At 35.5% G+C, this 24,286-nt stretch overlaps 1 long non-coding RNA gene across 2 annotated transcripts; it reads right to left on the reverse strand.

The window, feature by feature from the left end:
* Nucleotides 1-3,815: 3,815 nt before the first annotated feature.
* LOC123630637 lies at nt 3,816-23,174 on the reverse strand. 2 transcript variants are annotated; one of them, XR_006732721.1, is made up of 4 exons: nt 23,143-23,174; nt 17,642-17,774; nt 6,360-6,557; nt 3,816-4,764 (listed from the first exon to the last, which is right to left on the reverse strand). It is a non-coding gene; the product is annotated as an uncharacterized LOC123630637 (long non-coding RNA). The 2 variants fall into 2 exon arrangements; XR_006732722.1 differs by lacking the exon at nt 23,143-23,174 and adding an exon at nt 22,408-22,576.
* Between the last annotated feature and the right edge of the window lie 1,112 nt (nt 23,175-24,286).

A 24,286-nucleotide genomic window follows, 5' to 3' on the forward strand; every position in this document is an offset into this window, starting at 1 on the left:
CCAGTATCTCTCTCAAAATAACTTTCTATTCTGTATCCACTGAAATTCTACCCATCTCCTCCACATTTCCCTATATGGTAGGTTAGAGATGACCAAAAATTACTTGGCTCTCCTTCCATCAAGTAGTGTATCTGTGCCCACCTTGTGAGGAATTGACCTGTATAATGTGGCCAAAGACACAGTGTTTAACTTAGAATGATGGTCCTTAAGATTCTGTATTATTCATCTTCACCACTTAGGAAACTCCCCCTTGGAAGCCAAATACTATATAAGAAGTTTGATTATCCTAAAAACACTGTGATGTAGGAAGCCCAAGTTAGTCAACTGAAAAGAGAGATGGGGTCCTCATGAGTGAGTGCCAAGGCATCTCACAGGTGAAACCCGAAGACATCACATTGCAGAACACAAGGATATTTCAGCATAGTGGCGAGAACTACAGAGAAGCAAGCACTGAATGACAAGGGAAAACTCAGGTAGCAGAAATCTGACCTTAATGATGAATTAGAATTGACCACAGAGTAAATAAATTCTACTAAACTTACAGTTGTACCCGGAGCTAGTCCTGATCTTATAAATGACAGCACTTAGTTTACATCCCCTTTTTTATATCACCTGGAAGAAAACCTACATATTCCAAAATAAAAACCAAAGAATCTAATTGCTGAGAAAATTGAGGCCTTGGTTTTTCCATATGAACTAGAACGTAAGTCTTATAATTATAATCAGATTTCTATCTTAGCCTACAGTAATGCCTAATCCATTCTCTTTCTCACTGTCCTTTATAAGCATAACAGAAATTCTCTAATATCAAAAATAAGTTCTTTTCAATTATACTTGTATTGATCTGTTTACTCATCTGTCTTCTGTATAAGATTGCAAGCTCTTCAAGGAAGTCCATGTTCTATTATTTTATACCCTTATGAGCTAGTAAAATGCTAGAATTATGTCTGATTGATTATGGCTAATGAAAGAATTAAAAGATCTTGTATAATTCATGTATTGTGTACTATTACAGAGGCTAGCTGGTTAACCTACTAAAGGAAGATAATTAAATTCAATAGTTAACTATTTTTCAAAAATATACTCATCATATTTATTCAAGGTAATTTGCAGAAACATGAGATGTCTGACTTTATTTCTAGAAAACTACTTTAAAATTAATTATAAGTCCATCAGATATGAAATTTCTTACTAATTGACCTTTAATTGTAGTCACTTCACTTGCTTTAAAAGAAAAATATTTAAAGCAATTCATTATCTTTTATCATCAAGACAAAATCCTGAATACAGTTAATTTGAAACCGCCCTAATATATCTTAAATGTATCAAATAAAAGGTAAAAGTAATTTTGAATTTACATCAATAGCTAACTAATTATTTTATCCATAACTGAAAGACATAAGTATTTAAAGTATGGAATAAAACAGTATACAATAAATTCACACACTTCAGGAAATAGTTTCTAAAGCACTCCTCAAAATCTCCATGGTGTATGAATTTGAACATACAGCTTCTGTAGATAAGCATTTAATTTTTCTCTATAATTATTATTTTTCTTCCATAATACTGAAAAGCACTGCTTGTAAGCGATTTCTAAAATGAACCTTTTTTCCCCAATCATTTGTTCATTAAATCATTTTTCATTCTGACATGTCTGTTTCCTATATATCATCTCTAAAAGTTATGTTTTTAATCCTAAAATAGTAGGTCACATTCCTAAAAGAAAGGGATGTTATAAAGTACCATCATTTATTATCTGAAATTCTTCCATCTAAAATTCTAGGCTTACTCTAGCTGAACAAGTTTTTAAATTTGAAATAAAAACATCTTCTAAAGAGTAAAATGACTGTTAACTCTTCACCCCATATATTTAATTAAGAGTAAAATCTTCTAAGTTAGCAAATTGTGAACTCAAGTCATCCTTGGCAAAGAAATGGCAACTTTTATAGAAGGGGAGAAGTTGAAGAGGTGATGATGATTCATGAGGCACTTTACAGAAAGGCAAAAATTGTTGGTGTCCTAGATTGGTGTTGGGGTTTGCTTGGCAAGGGTGTGTATATATAAAGCTACTGAGCAAATAACTTTGGATGAAGAATTAGAAGAGACAGTTAAGTTGATATCAGGAGAGTTAAATTAATTTTTTTTTCTGTGCCACTTACTGCATGAGATTGGGTAAAACACTTTAACCTCTCCAAGTTAATTTCCTCATCAGTAAGTGCTGAGAATACTAACCCAGAGTGTTGAGCAGATAATTAATTTAGAAGGTTCAAGCAAAAGTACTATAAAACTTTAAATTATAGACAAATATTAGACATAACTGTAATAAGTCATCTAGGGCTAACCCTGAATGTCTATAAATAAAAATCCTACATCCTACCTAGAGGGGAAAAAATAGGTTTATATAATTCTTTGTGCAATATGCATCATTAAGCATTTTATAAACACTTGATTATGATACTGATCACACTGTCTACTGAAAATACAGCAAATTTTTCTATTTTCCCTTCATTTTTGAAAATGAAAAATGTAGAAATTAAAATCTAGGTAGAATTTTTCAGTCCGAACAGCATTTATATTTATTAACTGTGTTTAAATATAGCACACAGAAGGAAGCTCTTAATCAGGCTAAAAATAAATTTGATATTGATTGAGTTCCTAATTTTCTTATGCTTAGTAATCAAAGGCACAGTATAATCTACTTTTTGGGTTCTTTAAGACAATATGTCCTAAAATTTCTTAAAATTGACTTTTGTCTAGTAGACAAAAATATAAATTATGGTTCAATAATTTAAAAATGCTGTGTGCATAATACTATTTTTCAAATGGCTAGAAAGTCCATTGATTTTTGCAGTTTCCTTCATAACTTCTTCAGAAGTTGAGATAGCTTACTAACAAAGCATTACACTTGGAAAAGTGTCAAATACAAGATTCTTAAAAATCTATGTTTTATTTTATTTTTGAAATTTATTTAATAAGCATACATTACGTTTTGAGAAAAGTTGCTTTTTTATTTGGGGGATATATGGTAGAAGATAACATTCTTTTTCATTGCTGGAACATGAAAATATCTATATCTTTTATTTTAATGGTTTATACTATTTTTCTCAGCTCTATTTCCAATGCTACCAGCCTAGACCAAACAATGTCCCATCAACTCAACTGATTAAACTCTAGCTCTTATTTTTTTATTGTAATATTCCATCATTTAATATATCCTTTTCTTGATTCATAAAAAATCAAATTTGATTACATCATTTCTTCAATGGCTCTGCATTGCACAGAGGATAAATTCTAAATACTCAAATATAAAGATCTTCAAAGTATGTCATCAAGCTACCTCTTCCAGAATCACTGCAGACCACTTTTCTCCCCCATGCTCCTGTGTAGTTTAATCCCCAGCTGCTATGAACTAATTCCATGGGCATAACACACCTTTTTACACTACTCTATTTATCACATCTTTGTACAAGAATAACGTCCTATGCCTAGAATGTTATTTGATCTCAGCTCTCTTTAAATTTAACACAGATGTGTCCCTTTTATGAAGTGTCCCTGACCCATCTTCCTCAGAAACCCTTAATACTCTATACATACCGCTCTGATACTGCCATATTTTTCTCTTCAACTATCCTATACCATACAGAGAAAGTATTTGATATTTATACAAAGTATGTGTTGGTTGCATCTATTAGTGCCAAAGAGAATCTTACTGCAAGTGGAAGTTGAAGGACATTTTCAAAAATAGTTAAAATTAAAAATCTAATACAAATATAAAACGAACACATATCAAATATTTTATTTAACTCATTAGTTAATGAAAGAACAACTAAATATTACAACTGACTCAAAGGAAAATTCAAAGCACCATATATGTTTATTTAGATCCTTCAGGAAAGCAAAAATGAATTTATACATAGTTACAAAACTGGCTTTTCCCACTGGGTGGGGGGAGTGGGCATCAATTGCCCTCTCATTTGCTATCTCTGGAAAGAGCATGTGTTCTGCTATGTCACAGTTTGGAGAATTGAAAATAGTTTAAAGACAATGAAATTTGGGGATGACCTGGAGGAGTGCATAGACAACCAGTAATATATTATTTTTCTTTGCCCATTTTCAAATATTTCACGAATTTTTCTTGGGAGTAATAATAAACATTCACATTTTACACCGAAGTTGGCATTAACAAAACAAAGTACAAGAGTAGGGAAAGTACATACCTAAGATCTCTTGTGTCCAAGGGACATAGTGCCTACTCCGTGCCTAAGGGACCCTTGACATTATTAACTAGGGAATAGGTAAAAAAACTTAGAGTACTTTCGAGAAGACTAAAAGGATGAGTTACTCAAGCATGAATACTTATTTGAAAAGAGTGCCTTAATGAGTTTATTTCTAATAACCAATGACTAATTCTGAGACAAACACAAGGCAAAAAATAGGGCGTTTCTATCACAAAATGTACATTTTTCCAGTTGTTTCATTCTAATCCTGACCCCTCAAAAACATTACTTCTTTTCAAAACCTGATTCTAGCATCATCTTCTTAATAAAACCTAACCTATGAAATACAAGAGAAACATCATTCCTTCTTCCCTTGTGATCTACTTCAGTTATATTAAATAGCACAAATCCACACTTAATCCTCTTATTAATTTATCTATTTCACCAAGCTCCTTGAGGGCAGGCACTATGTCACATGCATCTTTGTCTTCCCAGTATCTCACGTATTTGTCACACAGGTGATTTTCCAAAATGTTTGGTGTAATACCTGAATTAAAAGGAATTAATATTCAGAAAATGACAAATTAATTTTTAAACAGATTAATTGAAACCTTCTTTTCTATTTTTGAGTAAGGGGTTTAATAGATCAAAGTAATGTAAAAAAGCACTGATGCACACCAGAGAAAATACTAAAATTAACATAAAAATTAATGAGCCACATGTACCTGCTACTTTTTTTGTTTCTGAAATCATCTAGGTCATACTATAAATATATCACTTGATAAAGTAATTCCAATATTTTATTGAAATGATGTTTAAATAGTGTGAATTTGTGAACAAATATGATTTAGTAGTAAGATAAAACTGAACTTGCAAAGCAGTATTTATTTAAAATTTTAAATTCATTATAATTACACTTACTAGAAAATAAAATATTTCCCATTTAGATTTTATATTATCTTATCACATAGCTATGAGTAAGGTTCCTTACATAAAACCAGACTGGTTTAAAGCCTTTTCTAATTTACTATTCATCTTCTGCTTAAACTCTGCATTATGGTAGAATTTGTGAGCTAAAGTTAATTGTTAAGGGAATTATTATGACATGTTATGTTGCATGTTAATGGTTATAGTTGTTGTATACAAAATTTGCATTAAACTAAACTCTCAGGAAAGAAAAAAAGAAGTATAATTTTTTTTCACAGGTATTGGGATTGTGCTGCTCTGAGGCTGTGAGTTTGCACTGACTCTGCAAATTAATATTGATCTTTAGCAGGATTGCCTAACATTAATGATGTGCCTAATATGTATACCCATGGATAGAGCTGTTTTGCACATTACTGCATTCTATCCTCACGATTATCTTGTGGGAAATGTATTAGATTCTCATTTTATAAAGGAGAAAGGTGAGGCTCAGAGAGATTAAGTATATCTTCTAAGATGAAACAGATAGTGAGTGTCCAACCAGGCTAAAGCCCAAGACTGACTATTACTCTCACTCAAGTAGAGGTGAAGGAGGGAGCTTCGGACTTTTAACACATGGGAGTGCCTATAAGGAAACTCATCATCTTTTAGGTTTTGCATATTCAAATTTGAGAAACAGCTTGTGATAATTAATACGTTAATTAAAGATGGAAATCTTCAAATCAGCCATATAATTTGACACAAAATGGCAAACACCAAGAAAAGTAGAAATGGATATTAGTTAAAATTAAAAATAGGCCAATGCTAATTGATTAAATTATTTAGAAAATAGTAAATGAGGACAGCTATCAGACAATAATGTAAGGCAATGATTCAACTAGTAAAAGACGCCCCTGTGAGGCTTTGGGCCAGCCAGGTCAAGTGAGAAGTCCTTGAAAAGACTTTTGTGCTTTAGTAGGCTGCAGGTGATGGTTGACTCTAAGAGTGGGGAACTATATACCTCTGTTTGTAGAGGGACATCAGAGAGATACCTGAATAGTAACTGGGCCCAAGGGAGGACTTAGGGTAGAGCTACCCCTCCTCTCTCTTTCTTTTGACATCTCTTCCTTCTGCTTCCAAATCCAGCTCCCATGAGTCAAGGGGGAGTAGGCTAGTAAAATGTTAACTGTTCAAGTTAGACTCCCAGCCCATGGCTGGATGGTTGTTAGTCGCACTTACATGGCCAGATGCTGGTGTGTCTGCTCCTGCCATGCTTCCTGTATCAGGCAGCAGCCGTCATAAAACAGACAACACCCTCAAATGGAGGTACTTAAAAAGAGTTTCATGAAGGAGATACTCCCAGAGCTGTGGCAGGCACTAAAAAGGGACGGTGAGCTCCCAGAGACTTGCAAGAGCAAAGCTGTAAATACTCCAGGCCTGAAGAACAAAGAGAGGGGAGAGGCTACATGAACCTGGGGAAAGCTTATGTACGTTCAACTATATTTTTGGTGGTAAAACTATTATATGGGAAGAAGCTAGATAATGAAAGACATGGAATCTTAGCAGAGCTAAACAAAGCCTCTAAGTAGATGAGTTGTAACCAACATGGGCACATAGTGGTGGTCTAAAGGTCTAGAATATTCCTTCCTCACCTCTCAAGCGCAGGAGTGTGAATGCTTCTTGATCTAGGAAGTGCCTCCAGGTTGCGCTACTTGCCCCGTAGGCCTTTCTCTTCCCCAAAGGGCACTTACCAGTCTTTCCTCACCCCTATCCCAACCTTATTCTCTCTTACCAAAATCTACCCCTCCTGTTTGAAAGGGAAAAAAAAAACCCCAAAATCAGAAGCACTTTTGTTGAACGCTTGAGAGGCGAGGAAGGGATATTCTAGACCTTTAGACCATCACTATGTGCCCATGTTTGGTTACAACTCATCTACTTAGAGGCTTTGTTTAGCTCTGCTAAGATTCCATGTCTTTCATTATCTAGCTTCTTCCCATATAGTTTTACCACCAAAAATATAGTTGAACGTACATAAGCTTTCCCCAGGTTCATGTAGCCTCTCCCCTCTCTTTGTTCTTCAGGCCTGGAGTATTTACAGCTTTGCTCTTGCAAGTCTCTGGGAGCTACACCGTCCCTTTTTAGTTCCTGCCACAGCTCTGGGAGTATCTCCTTCATGAAACTCTTTTTAAGTACCTCCATTTGAGGGTGTTGTCTGTGTTATGAACATAGGGGTACAGAGTAACAATAGTAGCCAAGTGTTCTAATGTCAGGCACCTTGGTAAAAGCTTTATAAGACTTTATCTTGTTTAATCCTTAATGCAGACCTAGGGAGAAAATACTAAAGATCATCTCCATTTTAAGAATGGGTATGGAGAGAATTTTTTTTTTAGAAATTTTCATTTTTAATTATTATGGGTATATAATAGTTACATATATTTATAGGGTACATGTGATGTTTTGATATAGGAAGGCATTTTTTTTAAAGTTATACTAGTTGTTCAGGCTTTTATCAAAGCCATCTAAGCCCAATGGTGACTTATATCAGCAACATTTCCAAATAAAGATTTTTAAAATTTCTTTCATACTTTGCAAAATTATGTGAACTGACATAATACATTTTTAACTAAATTGATCTATAGAATGTCCATCTCTCTATAGTTTTTATAAAAAAAGACTATAGTAAACAAACCCATAACAATACATATAGTTTTTATATAACATAATTCAGCCTTTTTTATGTGCTCATGCTCCTGTGTGATTCTGTGACACATAATTGGATATCTGTAGGATGAACTCAGATTGTGATATGTAGCGAATAGAGGACAAAAATGCCCAATTTATGGGTCATATAAAGATACCACTTTCCCCATTGGTTCATATGAAGTTCACCTTGTAGCTCACTTACACACAAATAGGAGAGCAAACACATTCTCTGTGAATATCAAGGTGTTCTATTCTGAGAACAGTAGAATTCGATGCAGGTGGCTATTGAATTAGCTATTAAGAGTTGATTAGGAGGATATATTTCAGAATATTCTATTTCTCTCCAGAATAAAGAAAAGGCAATTTTAAACAGAACTCTCAGCTTCTAATATTATGTCTGATTCCATCATACTATTTTGTGAAATAGAACTATAATTCAAACCTGTAAGTTAATGGAGTTTGACAGAAAGGTACACATCACATTTTGCAAAAGAGCCTTGATTACTTTCGGTGCTTCCTCTGGTAATAAAGCCTTGACAGCTTCCATTTCTCAAAAGAACAACTTTATTATTTTCTCCTCAATTCTAAGTAGTTACTTAACTTTAAAATAGTTGCAAGTAAACAGAAATCTCTCTACTAAAAAAAAGTAGATAAGAAGAATTTCTTATCCACTTTCTTCCAGTCTTGTATCACTTAAGAAACTTAGAGTAACAAATGGGTGCAATTTCAAACTCTGAACACTTTAAAATGTTTTACTAATCACTTAGAGACTGTATCAATCAGGGGCTGGGTAGGAAACAGATGGCATATACTCAACTCATATAATTTGAGGAGAATTTATTAAAGGCATTATTTTCAAAAGTGCAAGCTGTTGTGGAAGAAAACTACACTGAATAGTATAGGACTGGGGGCAGTAATGGCAAGCATTTTACTACATCTAGAACTAAAGGGCAAAGAAATGAATCAGGTTATTGGAACCAGTATCTGTGATCTTTAGTTGGGGGACACAGTTAGCCTGAGACAACCTTACAGCAAGGGAGTAGGGGAAATTAATACCCTGGTTTCTCTTTCATTCCTCTTTCTGAAATTTTGGTGGCTTCCCCTTGGCCAAACCAACTGGAAACCCACTAGTGGAATCCGCATCTGTCCGCCTCCCTAAGTACAAAGTAGGTTCAAAAAGTAGCACAGACCTGGAGGGGGATATGGAAAATAGCTCAGGGAACATTCTTTTAGGCAATAATTTCAATTTTTTCTACTTGCTGATTTTTGCTTAAGACACATATTTGAGAGAGGAATTGCAATTTGTAAGGGCCATTCTATAGTCGTTATATTTCAGGAGGAAATGGCATGATTTAATTTGCTCTCATGAATCATACATAGCTACTAAAGTTTTTCAACAGCCTAAGACAGTTGAAAACAGTTTCACTTTGTCTAAAGAACCCAGGGTAGATCAGAGAAGGAAGATCAACAAGTCATCTGGTAAACTTTTAGGCAGAATTTGTGGCCCAGGGCATCAACCAACTCCAGAACAAATAGAAATAATGGAAATGTACTGTCTTCTCCATAAGCCTCACCTGATTAATCCCACTATCAATATATACACATTATTTCTTTTCTTGAGCAAACACACACTGCAATAATTATACAGGAATCAGTAGCACCCTTTAGATGCCTGCAGGATGGAAAGAACTTTTGGTTGTATGACTGTCTCAATAATTATTCTGCAGTTTCGCCACTGGTTATAAACCATAAGCATTTGGTCTTCTTTAGTCTCTTTGCATCTATAATCCTTTTAATATATTCAACAAATATCTATTAAGTCATTACCTTGTGCAATTTTTTTTTTTTTTTTGTCTAGGACAAAACACCAAAATAAAGTCCTACCTATATACAGGGTTTAGAAGTCAAAGTGTGAATCACTTTTTTGGTCATTACACTAGGCAAGTCAGAGAAAATGTACATGATTTAGGTAAGCAGTATTGTTAAACAGTTGATTCAGTAAACCCATATCATGTTCATCAATCAGCATTTCCTACACGGTTTTATACTGATTCCATATATATGGAAAGACCTGGTCTTTGCTTTTAAACAATTTATATTTTTGCAGAAAACACCTACAAGTCTAGGCATCCTATTGCTCTCTACTCTTTTTTCTCCCATTCTATGAATTATAAAACAGTAGAGGGTACTCCATTCAAGTGAGATAGAACATTGCCAAGTGAAGCACAACATGATATATGTAGAAAATATTGTGAAGATGTACAGAATAGGAATGCAGTTTTGCATTTTATTTTTATTTCAGGAAAGTATATATGAGCTGTGCTATGCACATAACCATTGAAGCAGTCACTGATGCATGAATGCTTCCCTATTTGTTCCACTTTCATCCACTGCAGTACCCTTGGATCATGCTCTTGGTTTGGTGTTTTATTAGCAGGACAAGTGGTAGGCTGGTTTGAAGAATACAGTTCACGGTTTCTTTAAATTTTTTTTTCTGACATTTCTCATTGTATTTCACCATGTCAAGTAAGCATGAACCACTGTGCACAGTATATTGAATTTTCTTCAGGTAGTTCAAAACAAATTAATTCTCTACCTACACATCATTTAAAGTACTAACTCCCTGTGCAGCCCAGCAAACTTCAAGCCATACCTGTTCAGCATTTAAAGTTAAGGCAGTGCACCATAAACACCTGTTAAAGTTTATAGCCATCTGCTTCCTCAAGAAATCTAAATTCTAATAATATGAAATTAACAGATGGGAAAGAGCTATAACCTCAGCTCTGAAGAGGATAACTGCAACCTTTGAATTAACATATTGCCATTATGCTGGTAATTGTTTACAACGGCCACAGGGACATAGTTCAACAATGATGGCCCATTAGTGCCACACTTTGCTTTTGTTCAGTGATAGTTTGGATAGAGACTATCTCTTGATAATTTCTAAAACTCTACCTTAAGGTGAATCTTCCTTCTCTCAATGAAGGAACAAAATAATTAAGATATAATGAAATGTAGTTCAACATATAATGGTCCTTTGTGTAACGAAAAGATGCCTTTGAGACTAGAAATGTCAATGTTGTAATAAAAAATTAAAGTTGGTTGTAATCCACTTGCATAAAATTAAGTATAAAAATTAGATGTTGAGAGGAAACTCATAAGAAACTGCATGGAGTTTGGAAACTATTGCCCTTAATAGTCACAAATAATTGAGAAGACTATAGTTTCACGAAGGCTAATTCAGAAAAAAAAATAAAGAAAACCATTTGTAGACCTCAGGGTTTTGTTTTATTTTGCAAAATTAGCATGTCTTTGTGCTGTTTTCTTTTTCTGATCATAAAAGTAATGCCTGCTCAATATAAATAATTCAAACCATACAGAGTGCTTAAAGTAGAAAATGGAAAGTAACCATGATTTCATGCTCCACAAACCTGAGAAACAAACATCAATATATCTTTTTTTATTTTTTCAATTAATGACTCGAGAACCCACATGCTAGTTTTGTAAGAAGCCCAATATCTACCTTCTGGAACTGGCCCCAAGCTGCCCGCAGTTCATTAAGACTAATGTTAATGAGGAGAAAAAAAATGCTCTGTAAAAAGATGATTTAAAGAGATTTATTCTGAGCCAAATATTAGCTTGGAGCTGCCCAATCTGAAGAGTTCCTTAGAAAGCATGCCCTAGGTTGTCGGGTTACAGATTAGTTTTATATATTCATGGAGATAGGAATTGCAGGTAAAATCATAAATCAATACACGGAAGCTTTACATTGGTTCAATCTGAAAAGGTGGGTCATCTCATAGCAAGGGGTTCACAAATTGTAGGTTTGTTTTAGGCATCCTTCAGTTGGCAATTGTTTGAAAGAGTTAAGCTTTGTCTAAAGATGTGAGTCAGCAGACAGGAATGTGTGAGTTAAGGTAAGAGGGGGGGGTCTGCTGTCTGTCATGTGATGCTATACAGAGTCAGGTTAGAAAATAAGTCACATTATACTGGATTAATTTAAAAAAAAAAACACTGTTAATAAGATTTAATGGTTTGTGAGGCCTGACTTAACTTTTGCCTTAGATGGCCTTGGGTCCTGTTTGTAGTTTAGTATCTTTTTGCGACAAAGAGTCTGTTCTGTCAGTCTTATGATCTCTATTTCAACATTAACGCTGATGTGTCTAAACTCCAAAAGTGAGGAGATATAAGGAAGTGTGTCCAACCTGCCTTCCCTTCATGGCTAAGAATTCAGTTTAAGGTTTTTCTGGGGTTCCCTTGACAGGGGGCTTAGCATTTTACAATTAGTGTATATTAAGTAGCCCCAGCTGCGGCTGGTCCACAATATATAGAGAATATCTGAGTCTGAACCCAGTTTGGTGCTGCAATGCCTCTTGTCACCCCACGGTGACACTGTTGAAAATCTGGCCCTCCAATATATGATCAGAGGAGCCGTCTACATTGTGAAAGTGCTCAGGGGTGTGGGTTTCTGCATGGTCTGCTGCATGGTCTGCTAAAATAGACCAATTAACAAATTAATTCTGTCCACCAGCCCCCTACCATTTAGCTTGCCCAAGTTGCCCCCTATGTGGGATATATTAGTTTTTTATTGATGTTGTAACAAATGTGGCGAAGGGTATCAGGGTATGCCACCCCAAAATATACCTCTTTGGCATATGCATTATTTTGAGCTAAGGCCATTGAGAACCAGCAGATTCAGGAAAACCTCTAAAAACAGGGCATGAGTTTTCTTTTTTTAAAGGAATTAACATTTATAATGAAAATTTGCATTTGTATAATGAAAGATGCCTCCCACTCCCATACCAGAAAGAGGAAGACTCTAAACAATTCTTGTCCTGGGAGAAGGCACTGACTTACATCTGCATAATAAACCTTACCAAACAACCTTTATTTACCATATTTTTCTTGGTTACTTTGCCCCTCTCCCAGCCCCAAACCCCCTTACCTTTGTTTAGCCTCAGATTATATAAGCCCAAATTCTAAATACATTTTGAGTTACTCACTATGAATGCTCCCATGTGTATGTGCAATATACATATTAATAAACATCTATGTGTTTTTCTCTTGTTAATCCATTTTTGTCAGTCCAATTTATAGAGCCCCAGCTGGAGAACTTCAGATGAGTCGAGATTTTTTTTTTGCCTCTTTCCCTGTGGTGGAAATAAGAGAGAGAACGAGCAAAGGCTATATATTAAGAGTTTGCTATAGCTACAGAGTCAGCCACCATCTTTTGCATTTGGCTAAGACACAAAGGTACACAAAGGTAGGCAAGTGAGCATAGATGTTTTAAAGTGAAAAAAAGGGAAGGCTTAACAGTGCCCTGATTGGAGGCTGTTGGTATGAAAAAGCTGTGGGCAGGCTAGCTACAATCAGGGCATCCGATGTCTTTGATTAGGGGACGATATTTGGTTTTCTCTGGTTCGTCCTAATTCGGAAGTGAGTACAAAAATTAGAGAAGCTGACAGTTATTGATTAAATCCTGATCCCTTTGGGCCAATTGCTACAGCGGTTGTAGTTTGGCTTCCTGGACTGCTTGCTGCAGAATTTATGGTTCAGATTTCTGTTTTTATATATGGTCTGGCCATTGTCCATTTGTGCATTCAGTCTCTCACAAAATTATCATAAATTTATTAGCTTCAACAACACATGGTTATTTTGTCACAGTTCTATAGGTCAGAAGTCCTGTAAGGGAATAGGATTAATCTGTCAGTAGCCTGCATTCTTTTCTGGGGGCTCTAAGGGAGAATCTATTTCCTCTAAGGGAGAATCTATTTACTTAAAAACTGAATAAAAAAATCTTTAAAAAAAAAAAGATTTGGTTCTTAGAAGAATTCAGTTGCTTGATGTTGTAGGACCTAGGTACCTAGGCTATAAACTGAGAGTTGTTAGCTGTTTTTAGAAGCTGCCACATTCCTAAGCTTTGGTCCCCTTCCTCCATCTTCAAAGCCAGCAAAATTGGCTTTCTCTCATTTAAGCTGGTATGGTACCAATAGGAAACTAATACAGATACAAAGGATGATCGGATGATTGGGTATATGGGTGTGAATGCCTGGTTGACAGGGCAGGATGACACTTAAGGATGAAGAGATAGCATGTGCAAAGGCAGTGAGACGTATAAGAACAGGGTGATATTCAGGAATTAAGAGTGAATGGAGAATGCTGGAGCCTAACATACAAGAAACAGTGGCAGAAGGCAAAACTACAATTATCATCACAGGTAAAACTGTTGGGTAGGTAGCAAGGGATTCCAGGTCTCCTAGGGACAAGAGTGAGTGCTGTTGCTTTGCTGCAATTACTCCACCTGAGAAGAAGGCTCCCATCTTGGTCCTGCCCCACCCTAATCTCGCCAACCACTGCCATACCTAGGGAGGAGGGAATGCCCTACGAATCTGCCAATCAACTTAGCGTGCCAGCTACAAAAGAATGCAGAGGACTCTCTAACCTACGGTCCAAGCCATACCATAAAGTCCAGAAAGTGACCTAGAACCCATGTGCACAGTAACACTTAGGTCATGCAGCTCCCCAACTGCCCAATCAAAGTGGTTCTATGGTGACATTTGAATGACAGGGACATCCCTTTTCGGACACCATAAAACAAGACCCAGACCATAGCCAATCCTCTCTTTGCCCTCCCTTTCACTCACCCTGCTGTGACAATGAGTCCAGTCATCATCTGTGGTATATGTACAATGCTTAGTAAACCTATATCTTGTTCTTGCCCTATACTCCTATATTTCTCTCCTCAATAAACCTCATTTGGGGGCTTGCCTTAGTTTGTTGTGTCTGGTCATTCTTTGGCCACAAGTGCACCAAGAACTGACATTTTCACACTAAAACCTGACAAAACCAAGATACTTATACTTAAGGATTTAAGATATTTTTTACTCTGTGCAAAAGTAACTGGCATACCAACTGTCGATATATGAGCGATGAGCAGATTTCCAAACTCTAGCTTTAGAATTATTAATACTTAAAGAGGAATTAAAATTCTGTTTCTGCCATTCACCAATTACATGAGCTTGGCCAATTTGCCTAACTTTATAAAATCTCTATTTATTCATATGTAGGATAAAGATAACCAAAACTTGCACATATGATGTGAGCATTACAATGAAAAACATACCTTCACTACTTAGAAATAAAACCCAGATACTAGCAATAACAATAATTTTCCTTTATACGTAAGATATATTCCATCCAGTTCCAGATTTAAATCTGTAGAGAGATTGATTCAGTGGATTCTCACTCCCAAAAAGGAGAAAGGCTGTGTTGTCACTCAGCTGGGTATGTCAATATAACCATCAACTTAACAACTTGCTGAGGTCACATTTCAATTTGCACTAGAGGTGTCCAAAACATTTTTAAAGTACTAGAATCATTCAACTGCAAGCCATCACTTATCCATACTAAATTAGATGCATAGCAAGGAGACCATTTTAAAGCACAATAGGATATTTGTTTACTTAATATCTAGTTAGTATTTATAGTGAAGTAAATTATTTCCTCCAGTTGGCTATTAATATCACATATCAATTCATTCAGAATGGTGGTTTCTGGCTTCCTGACTCTTCGAAAATAAGCAGTATAAGGATAGATGGCAATCACTTCTATGTCTCATATGTAATTACATAATATGTAGGTTTCAAAACCTACTTGAACTCTGCCAGTTTTTCCTTACAGCATCTACTGTTTTTTCATGCAAAAAGACAGGAATAAGATATTGAATGAATTATAGTTTAGCTTTGAGAAATCTCATAGTAGAAACATGAATTTTAGGAGAAAATTATTATTTGGAATATACTCTCTCATTTTTCATTTCTAACACTAGCCCTTTGAGATTTGGATGCCCAGTCACTTAGGATAAATAGTAACTAAAAGCAGTAATCCATACAAAAATGTTCCTATGGCAATTCTTGAGAAATATATATGCACGTATTTCTCCCACAAAAGACACATACTCGGGGTATAGCAAACTATATGTTGAGGATAATAGCAATACATATTCTCATGAATATTATATAAAACAATGATTGCAAAATCTTTAGCATAATGCCTGATAAATACAATGCATTTAGTTGCTGTTAATCTTATCATCATCATCCCTATTGTTTCCTTCATCAATAACCATTTCTTTTGTTTGAAACTTTTTAGCTGCTTGGCTATGAAGATAGTAGGGAATGAGAATCAGGTCACCCAGAGTAACAAGGAAGACAAGCAACCTCCCAGGACTCCCAGAGTGAGGGCAGGGCAGGGCACTGCTGCGTCTAGGCCTCCTTGTCTCTGACAATTAATGTGTCACATGAGCTCCCATGAAAGAACATTGCTTTCTGTGCTGGGTGGGTTTATGTGGGAAGGGAATCTTCCTGGAAGTTCCGTGTCCCCATAATGAAGTAGAGAGTCTATGAGCCCACCTTTGTGGTGTGATAAAAGTTAGGATACAGGTAAAATGTGAGTGGCACCTCCTTAAATCTCCTACCCTTATGCAATGAAAACTTAAACACCTGTGTCCATATGCAGGAGTTCTTTGTGCTCTCACACTATTTTTTCAAGCATCATAGATTTCTTGGAATACACAGCAGTGTTTTATGTCTCCACATTTCATGTGTGTATCTACTAAGCATCCCCTTCATCCTTTATCTGCCTACTGAACTTCTCAGAATTGCTTTTCAACACTCAGTTAAGCGTCTTGTCTTCTTAGAAGGCTTTGCTGGTCTAACTGGGTACAATTAATCACATTCTTCTTTAACTTCCACTATATACACTGTGCATATTTTTAAATTAATTCCTATGAAATTGCCAGTATCCCACCTCTTTTTGCCTAAAGGATTGGCAAATCCTTTTTATTTGAACCTAACATAACTTCACTAATAACACTGTTTTTGCAAAGATGTGTTAAAATGTCCGGTAATCTGTAAATTTCTCATGGACAGAGACTGTGTCTTATTCAAAATACATAGCTGTATTTTATAGTGACTAAACTATGTTTATAATCTATTCCAATAATCTTTAGCTGTAACCTAATTTTTCAATGTCTTAAATTCCCTATCTGAAAAGTAAAACCAATAACCCCAATACTCAAAATTTGTACAAGGATTAAATGAGATAGCATGTTAAATTTTGTCTTCAAAGGTCACTCATTACTGGTTTAACTCTTTTTAACTAATCCTATTATTGTTTTTCAGTGAGATTAAGATAAACTACTTGCATATTTGCAAACGTAAACATGGGGCCCACTTTGGGAAGAAAAACAAACACACCAATAGTAGATTGAACTCAACATGACTAAACATCCATGTTTTAAAAATAACAGCAAAGTCAGGTATTAATTGGATCTACAGTCTTTAGGGTATTAATTTGCTGTTTTGTCTCAAATCATAGAGTTTTTTTTTACATAAAACCTGAAAATATATGTTCCCAATGACTATGCAGATAATAAGAAGACTCCTGAATGCTTTGTACTCTCATCTTAAATTTGTACAGGAACACTCATATAAATACATATATATAGAGAGTCAGAAGAACTATGTCAAAAACTAAAATATATGCTAAACAATAATAAAATTATGAACATGTTCTTTAAGCAAACCAGGAATAATAACAATAAAAGAGAAAATGTTAGTTTTTACTAAAAGAAGAAGAAACACCACTATACAAAATTAATATTAAAATAAATTCAAAATTAAACTTCTATCACCAGGTTTAATCTTTCAATTAGTATTTTAATAATAATTATTTTAGGAAGTGGTGCCGCACAGCAAAATAAGAATGGGCATTGTAGTAAGAGATATTTGAGCTGAAATTCTTATTCCTTTACTTACTGGCCATGTGAACTCAGACTGTTGATTTAACTTGCCTTAAATTCAGTTTCCTCATTTGAAAAATGTAGTTAATAGTGTGTTCTTTACAGAGTTGTGGTAAAAATTACCCATAATGTGTATAACAGTCTTAATTCTGTAAAAAAAAAAAACATATAGTTGTTCAGTAAAATGGTATAGAGTCTGGCTATGATGTCAAAAAGGAAAAAGTCACACAATCAATTCATAATCTGAATAATGATTGACAGGGGACAAGTCCAGCTTTGTACTCACAAGATATTTTCTAGGAAGTGTTTTCACATGTTATTAAAGCTTGAAATCTGTCTCACTGACAAGCTGTTGGCCTTTACAATCATTAATAATAATTTATGAATATTTTCTCTGTGGGCTTATGCCACCAACTCTTAATGAACAGACTATGAAAACATATGTTTGCCACATAGATAATCAATTGGAGAAATTAAGAGAGGAATGAGTTAATTATCATTTAGGAAATAATTGTGGCCTAGAAGAAGGTAAAGGCTGGGGGAATCAAAACAACAGGATTTGGTGACAGAAATTTATACCATGTCCACGTTTCTGGCTTGGACAACTAATGTACGGTGGTGGCACCATTTACTGAGAGAATGAGCACAGAACAAGAACATTATTTGCAAGTAAGAGGACGGGCTTAGATATGGACACACTAAGCTTTAGCTATCTGGGGAATATTCAAGTAAAGATATTTAAGTAGCAAGTTGGATCTGTGTGTTGAAAGTAGAAAAATATCTGAAAGTGGATACCATAAAAAATATAAAGACGTTCATTAGAGCCGTAGGAACAGGTAAGACCAATCCCAAGGAAGGGTGGCTAGAGCAGAATTCTTAACATGCACCAACACCTAACTGACGGGTTGAGAAAGAAGAACGTCCAAAATAAATTATCTGTGGACTGGTCAAAAAGCAGATGGTGCCACAGAAGCCAATGAATGAGAGTGTTTCAATAAGAGAATGGCTTTTAGTGTGAAAAGCTACTGAGAAGTCAAGTAAAATAACAAGTGAACTTGTACATTGTACTTAGAAATCAGCAGATTATTAGTGATGTTTGAGAAAACAGTTTAGTGGTTTGGTAAGGGATGAAGCTGTCTAGCATCAATTGGGCTATGAATGAACGACAGGGAATAAAGACAGCACATGTAAGCAGCTCTTGTAAATGTTTGCCTGTCAAGTGCAGGAAAGGAAAGGAGGTAGAGTTGGAGAGGGAAGAGACTGAAGGGTTGTATTATTTGTTTTGATGAAATGGAAAAAAACTTGAATGTGATTCAATAGTGACAGGATGACACCAGTAGAGAGTGAAGTTATCACAATCCAGCGATAATTTATTTTGTGGTTAGGATGAGATCCAGATGTGGAGAAATTAGCCTTAGATGGGAGGAAGGACAACTTCTGGTTAACAGTAGGAGACGATGAGTGTAGATGTAAAAAACTTCTATGGCGTGTTTATGTGTGTGTGTGTGTGTGTGTGTCTGTGTGTCTGTGTGTGTCTGTGTTGGAGGAGTGGACACAAAGTTCACAGAATTCCCAAGGATTTTATTTTCTCTGTAAGTAGAAATTAAGGTCATTTACTAATATGAAGGAGGGAGGTCCTAGGAAAGAAGATTTGATATAAGAGGAGACAGATGGAGGTAGACACCTTAGAAAACAGGAGAGCGCTGACTATGGAAATGCCAGGGATTTGCAAGCAAATTGAGGGAGAGTGGGGTTGCTGTTGGAAACCAAGAATTTTTCTAGAGTTGCCATACACAGTCTAATAATAGATCTTAGGAAAGTGAAGAGAGGTAAGTTCAGAGTTGGATTTTTGCCCCTTGTATACATTGGGCATACACAGCGTCATCAGCATGAAAATTGAGGTTATCTAATTGAGGTTATCAGCATGAAAATAGTTGGAATAATAGATTATCACATCTAAGTTCATTAGAAAGGAAATAAAGAGGCTGGGTGCGGTGGCTCATGCCTGTAATCCTAGCACTCTGGGAGGCCAAGGCAGGAGGATCGCTTGAGCCCAGGAGTTTGAGGTTGCTGTGAGGTAGGCTGATGCCACGGCACTCTAGCCCTGGGCAACAGAGTGAGACTCTGTCTCAAAAAAATACAGAAAATAAGGAAAAGAAGGTGTGATAGATATGAAAACTTTTCTGAACGTCCAGAAAAATGTGAGAAACATTACAGAAATATTTGGAGCAAAAGGAATGTTATATATGCCTATTTCAAACATTTTTAAAAAAATTAATTCTACTTTCAGCAGGCTCCTGATCTTGTTGAAGAATGTAAATAAAAGGAATAATCACATGTAGAGAATAAGTATATTCTTCTTTAGAACAATCAAAGTAGGAAATGGGTTTTACAACACAGAACAGAACTAAAGAGAGTGAATGAATGAATAAAAAGGAAGAATATACCAATGAGAACGGTTAAGTATTATATGGCCAAATAAAGAGGGCTAAGAAATATTCTTCTTGACAAGTTTTAATTACAGGATGTCCAAATTGTTTGAATGATTTAAATATGGCCTTGCTGGAAACCAGAAAGATAGGCAAGGGAACCTCTGAGAGTCCTTCTCAGCACTGACATGCTTTACGAAGCCTTTACCCTGTGTGGGTCAGCTGGCATTGAGAATAACCCTGAAACTCCTATTGATCACAAAGGGAGTTTCACATATGGAAGACATGAGGCCATGCTGAAATTATCTCTTTAGGTATCACATGCATATTAAGACTTCAGTGTATAATATCTAAGCCCAGAGTTATTTCTTAATTACCTAACTCATTTTACTTAATCGTATGTAACAGATTTGTATTTGTACTTATAGATTCTCCTTGGCCTATAGGCTAAGCTTGCCCATTAGCACCACTTAACAGTTGTTAAATAGAATATTCTCTTGTTGCTATCTCGGCACAACTTTAATCCCAGTATTAATTGCTCTTAATGTGCTACTATAACTGAACCATAGGATATTCTTTAAAATCAGAATATGGAATTCTTTACATTAAGTGTGCAAAATCTTTGAATGCCTACAGCAAAGTATAAGGAATAAAAAGTGATCAAGTTTTGAGTATAAACAAATCAGTGAATTCACTATCAAAATGACTGAGCAAATGTAGTTTGTTTCTTTATAGTCACAATTTGAATGAAATTCAGTTTAGAAAGGGAAAAGCATATCAGGTATAGCAATGGCAAGCATAAGACAATCTTAGATATTTTATTGCCCATAACATTGCTTGTTTTCCTTATAATGGTAACATTCATGCATTTTATAATATTATAGCAGCCTATATCTTCAATGTTTAAATTAACCTGGCTTACAAGGTATAAATACAGGCTAAATAAGACAGACACATTAACATGATGTCAAATGAGTTCATGTGAACCATTTAAAAGTTATATGTCTAAGCTTTTAGTACCTACGTATTGATTTTAAATAATTTAAAGCATTAGATAATCACATATACCAGTGTTCATGCTAACAATAATTGCTGAGTAATATAATTTAAAATGCTTATAAAATCTGACTTAGTCTCAGTGCCAGCTATTAAGGCCACCTTGAACAATACATACTTCGTCTTTATTGCTACCAACTGTGGAAGGCATTAGATTTTATTAGTTTCCAAATGGACACATCAATATTTATTTAAAAGAGATTCACTATTGCCAAGCACCTCTCTGGAAAGGACACCAGAAACAAGGAAATTGGAGATGTTATTGCTTAGGCTATCTTTTGTCAATCATTTTGTTTTATCCATACTAATTTTTGTTTCATTACTTTTTAAAAATATCAATGAAATAGGAAATTGTCAGTATAGGATAGGCTATTATGGGATAAACTACCAATCCAATCATTGCTATGGTTGAAAGCTAGTAAAGACATGGTTTATTATTGCTTATATAGTAATTAGCATTTTGTAACAGATAACAAAACTTGAAAAATATAGTTTAATATACAACTGGAATTTTCTTTTGGACAATTGTGTATTTCGGTTTATAATAATGCAGAGGTTAAGGCCCAAGGCTCTGGAGACAGGCAGATCTGTATTTTCTACAACTTTCTCTTATGGCTTTAGGCAATTGATCTTTCTAAACCTCAGTTTCCCCATCTGTATATAGAGGCAAAATTGCATCTATCCCTTTGTTTTATTTCAAAGAACAAATGATAAAAATGTATTTAAAACCATAGCACAGAGCCTGGCATACAGTAAGCACTCAGTTAACATTAGCTCTTTTTTTAATAGAAAATAACTTAATGAAGATAACTTTTCACCCCTCACTAGGTGTAAAGTATCTAACAGCTGTAAAATTGGGCACAGAATTAAGAACAAGACCTTTACTACTAAACACAAACTATATATGGCTTAAGACAAGAGAAGGTCTCTTAAAATACCTTTTCTACACTGTTTTGTATGTATACAGAGTCTTAGATCTGAAAATGTTTTTGATCTAGTAAGTGAGACAAGATACGTTCGAAAAAGCAAAGACAAAACAAATGCAAAATATAAGTCAGTCAATAAAAGGCTCCCTATGGTAGTTACTGTATTTTCATCATTCTCTAGACTTATTCTTATTCCTGAGGAAGAAATTTTGCAAAGGCATCATCACTCTTTATCCTTATTAATGATTTTGGTCTCTCCTCCATTCTTTAAGAACTTAATTTGTAACAACCCCTTCTTTCATTTGATTGAATCCCTTCTTCTCAAATACAGAATTCTGGCAGGTCTCTACCAACATTAATAAACAACCTACCTTCATATTTGAACGTTCTTTTGCCATTTTAGTTAGATGGAGACCCAAAGAAAATGTGAGCTTCTGCTTTGCTACGGATCCTGTTTTCACTGCCAGCTTTCTTGAAAGGGCATCATACACCTGCGTCCTGCAGTTCTTCATTGCCAGCTCAGTGTTTAGCTTTTATAATATGTTTTCTGCCATCTCCACTTGCTTGAAACTACTCCCTCAAAGGTCACCAACTGCTTCCACAAGATTACAAAATCCAATCACCTTTTTTCGCTTCTGATTCCATTTCAACATTTGACATTCTTAATCACCATTTTTTTACTGAGCTATTGTTTTCTTGACTCCTCCAACACTAAATCTTTATGTCACATTTATAGCAAATAATGCACTGATGTTGCCTGTGTATTAGGCAGAAAGTTGAGGATATGACTGTGAACATGGAAGACATGGTCCTTGACTGCAGAGAAAGAAACCATAAGCACCAAAATAGACTAATGCATAAAAAGATTTCAGGTGTGATAACAGTTTTGAAGGAAAGAAATAATTCATAAAGGATAATCTGAAATAAAATAGTTTAGTTAGTGTGGATATTTGAGGCCCTGTATTAGTTTCCTAGGGCTGTTGTAACGAAGTACCATAAACTAGGTGGCTTAAACAACAGAAATTTATGCTCTAACAGTTCTAGAGGGTAGAAGTTCGAACTTAAGGTGTCATGCTCTCTCTGGAGGAGGGATGGGAGAATCCTACCTCATCTCTTCTTGCTTCCAGTGGTTGCTGGCAATCCTGATATTCCTTGGCGTGTGGATGCATTACTCCAGTCTCCATCTCCCTCTTCACGTGGCTCTCTATTCCTACACGTTTTCTACGTAGCCTTCACCTTTCCTCTGTGTGTGTCTGCATCTGTGTCCAAATTTCTCCTTCTTATAAAGACCCCAGTAATATTAGATTAGGGCCCACCCTAACAACCTCATTTTAGTTTGATTATCACTGCAAAGATTCTATTTCCAAATAAGGTCACATTCTCAGATACTGTGGGCTTCAATATACCTTTTGGTCGGACCTAATTCAATCCATAACCTGCCCCTTTGAGAATGTTACAACTGAAAAGCAAACTAAGAAGCAGCCATGCAGAGAGCAAGAGGGATGGCAGCATTCATTGTAGATCAAGGGAATGGCCCAGAGAAAGCTAGAAAACCAGTTTGCAATCTGAGCACTCAGAGAATTGCCAGAGATAGGAAGAGTAGCACTAAGTGAGGTTAGAAATTATTCAGGAGCCAGATTCTTTAGAGCCTTTACACTGATTAAGAGTTTGGGTGTTACTGTGAGTGCCATGGGTTCATCAGTGGGTCCATTAATGGGTCCATAGGAATGATGTGACTCAATCCAGGTTTTAAAAATCCACTATGTGTTACTATATGGAGAGACTGGACCTGATGATTCCAAGAAAAGAGGTAGAAAGAGATGGATATATTCAAGGTATCATTTGGTGATTGAATCAATAGGAATTGGTGATGATTAGATAGGGGAGGTGAGGGAAATATGAGGATCAACTCTAGATTTCTGGCTTCAATACATGCATATGTGGTGGTGTTATTTATTGACATGGAGAAAAATGGGGGTGAAGGTACAGACATAACAGGACAGAGGAAAGATAATGAGTTGTGCTCTCACCATGTCATGTCAGGCATATTTATGAAATACCCAGGTGATGACATCATGCATGTATTTGGTTGTATGCGTTATTAGTTCAGAGAAGTGATCTAGGCCAGAGGTGTACCTATGGAAAACTTCAGCACAAAGATAATATTTATACCCAAGGGAATTGATAAGATTATTTTTTAAAAGGTCCCGAATAAAAGTCCCAAGGAATTCTAATATGTACAGGTGGTAT

Source organism: Lemur catta, chromosome 1, assembly GCF_020740605.2.
Source record: "Lemur catta isolate mLemCat1 chromosome 1, mLemCat1.pri, whole genome shotgun sequence".
NCBI classification, from domain to species: domain Eukaryota; kingdom Metazoa; phylum Chordata; class Mammalia; order Primates; family Lemuridae; genus Lemur; species Lemur catta.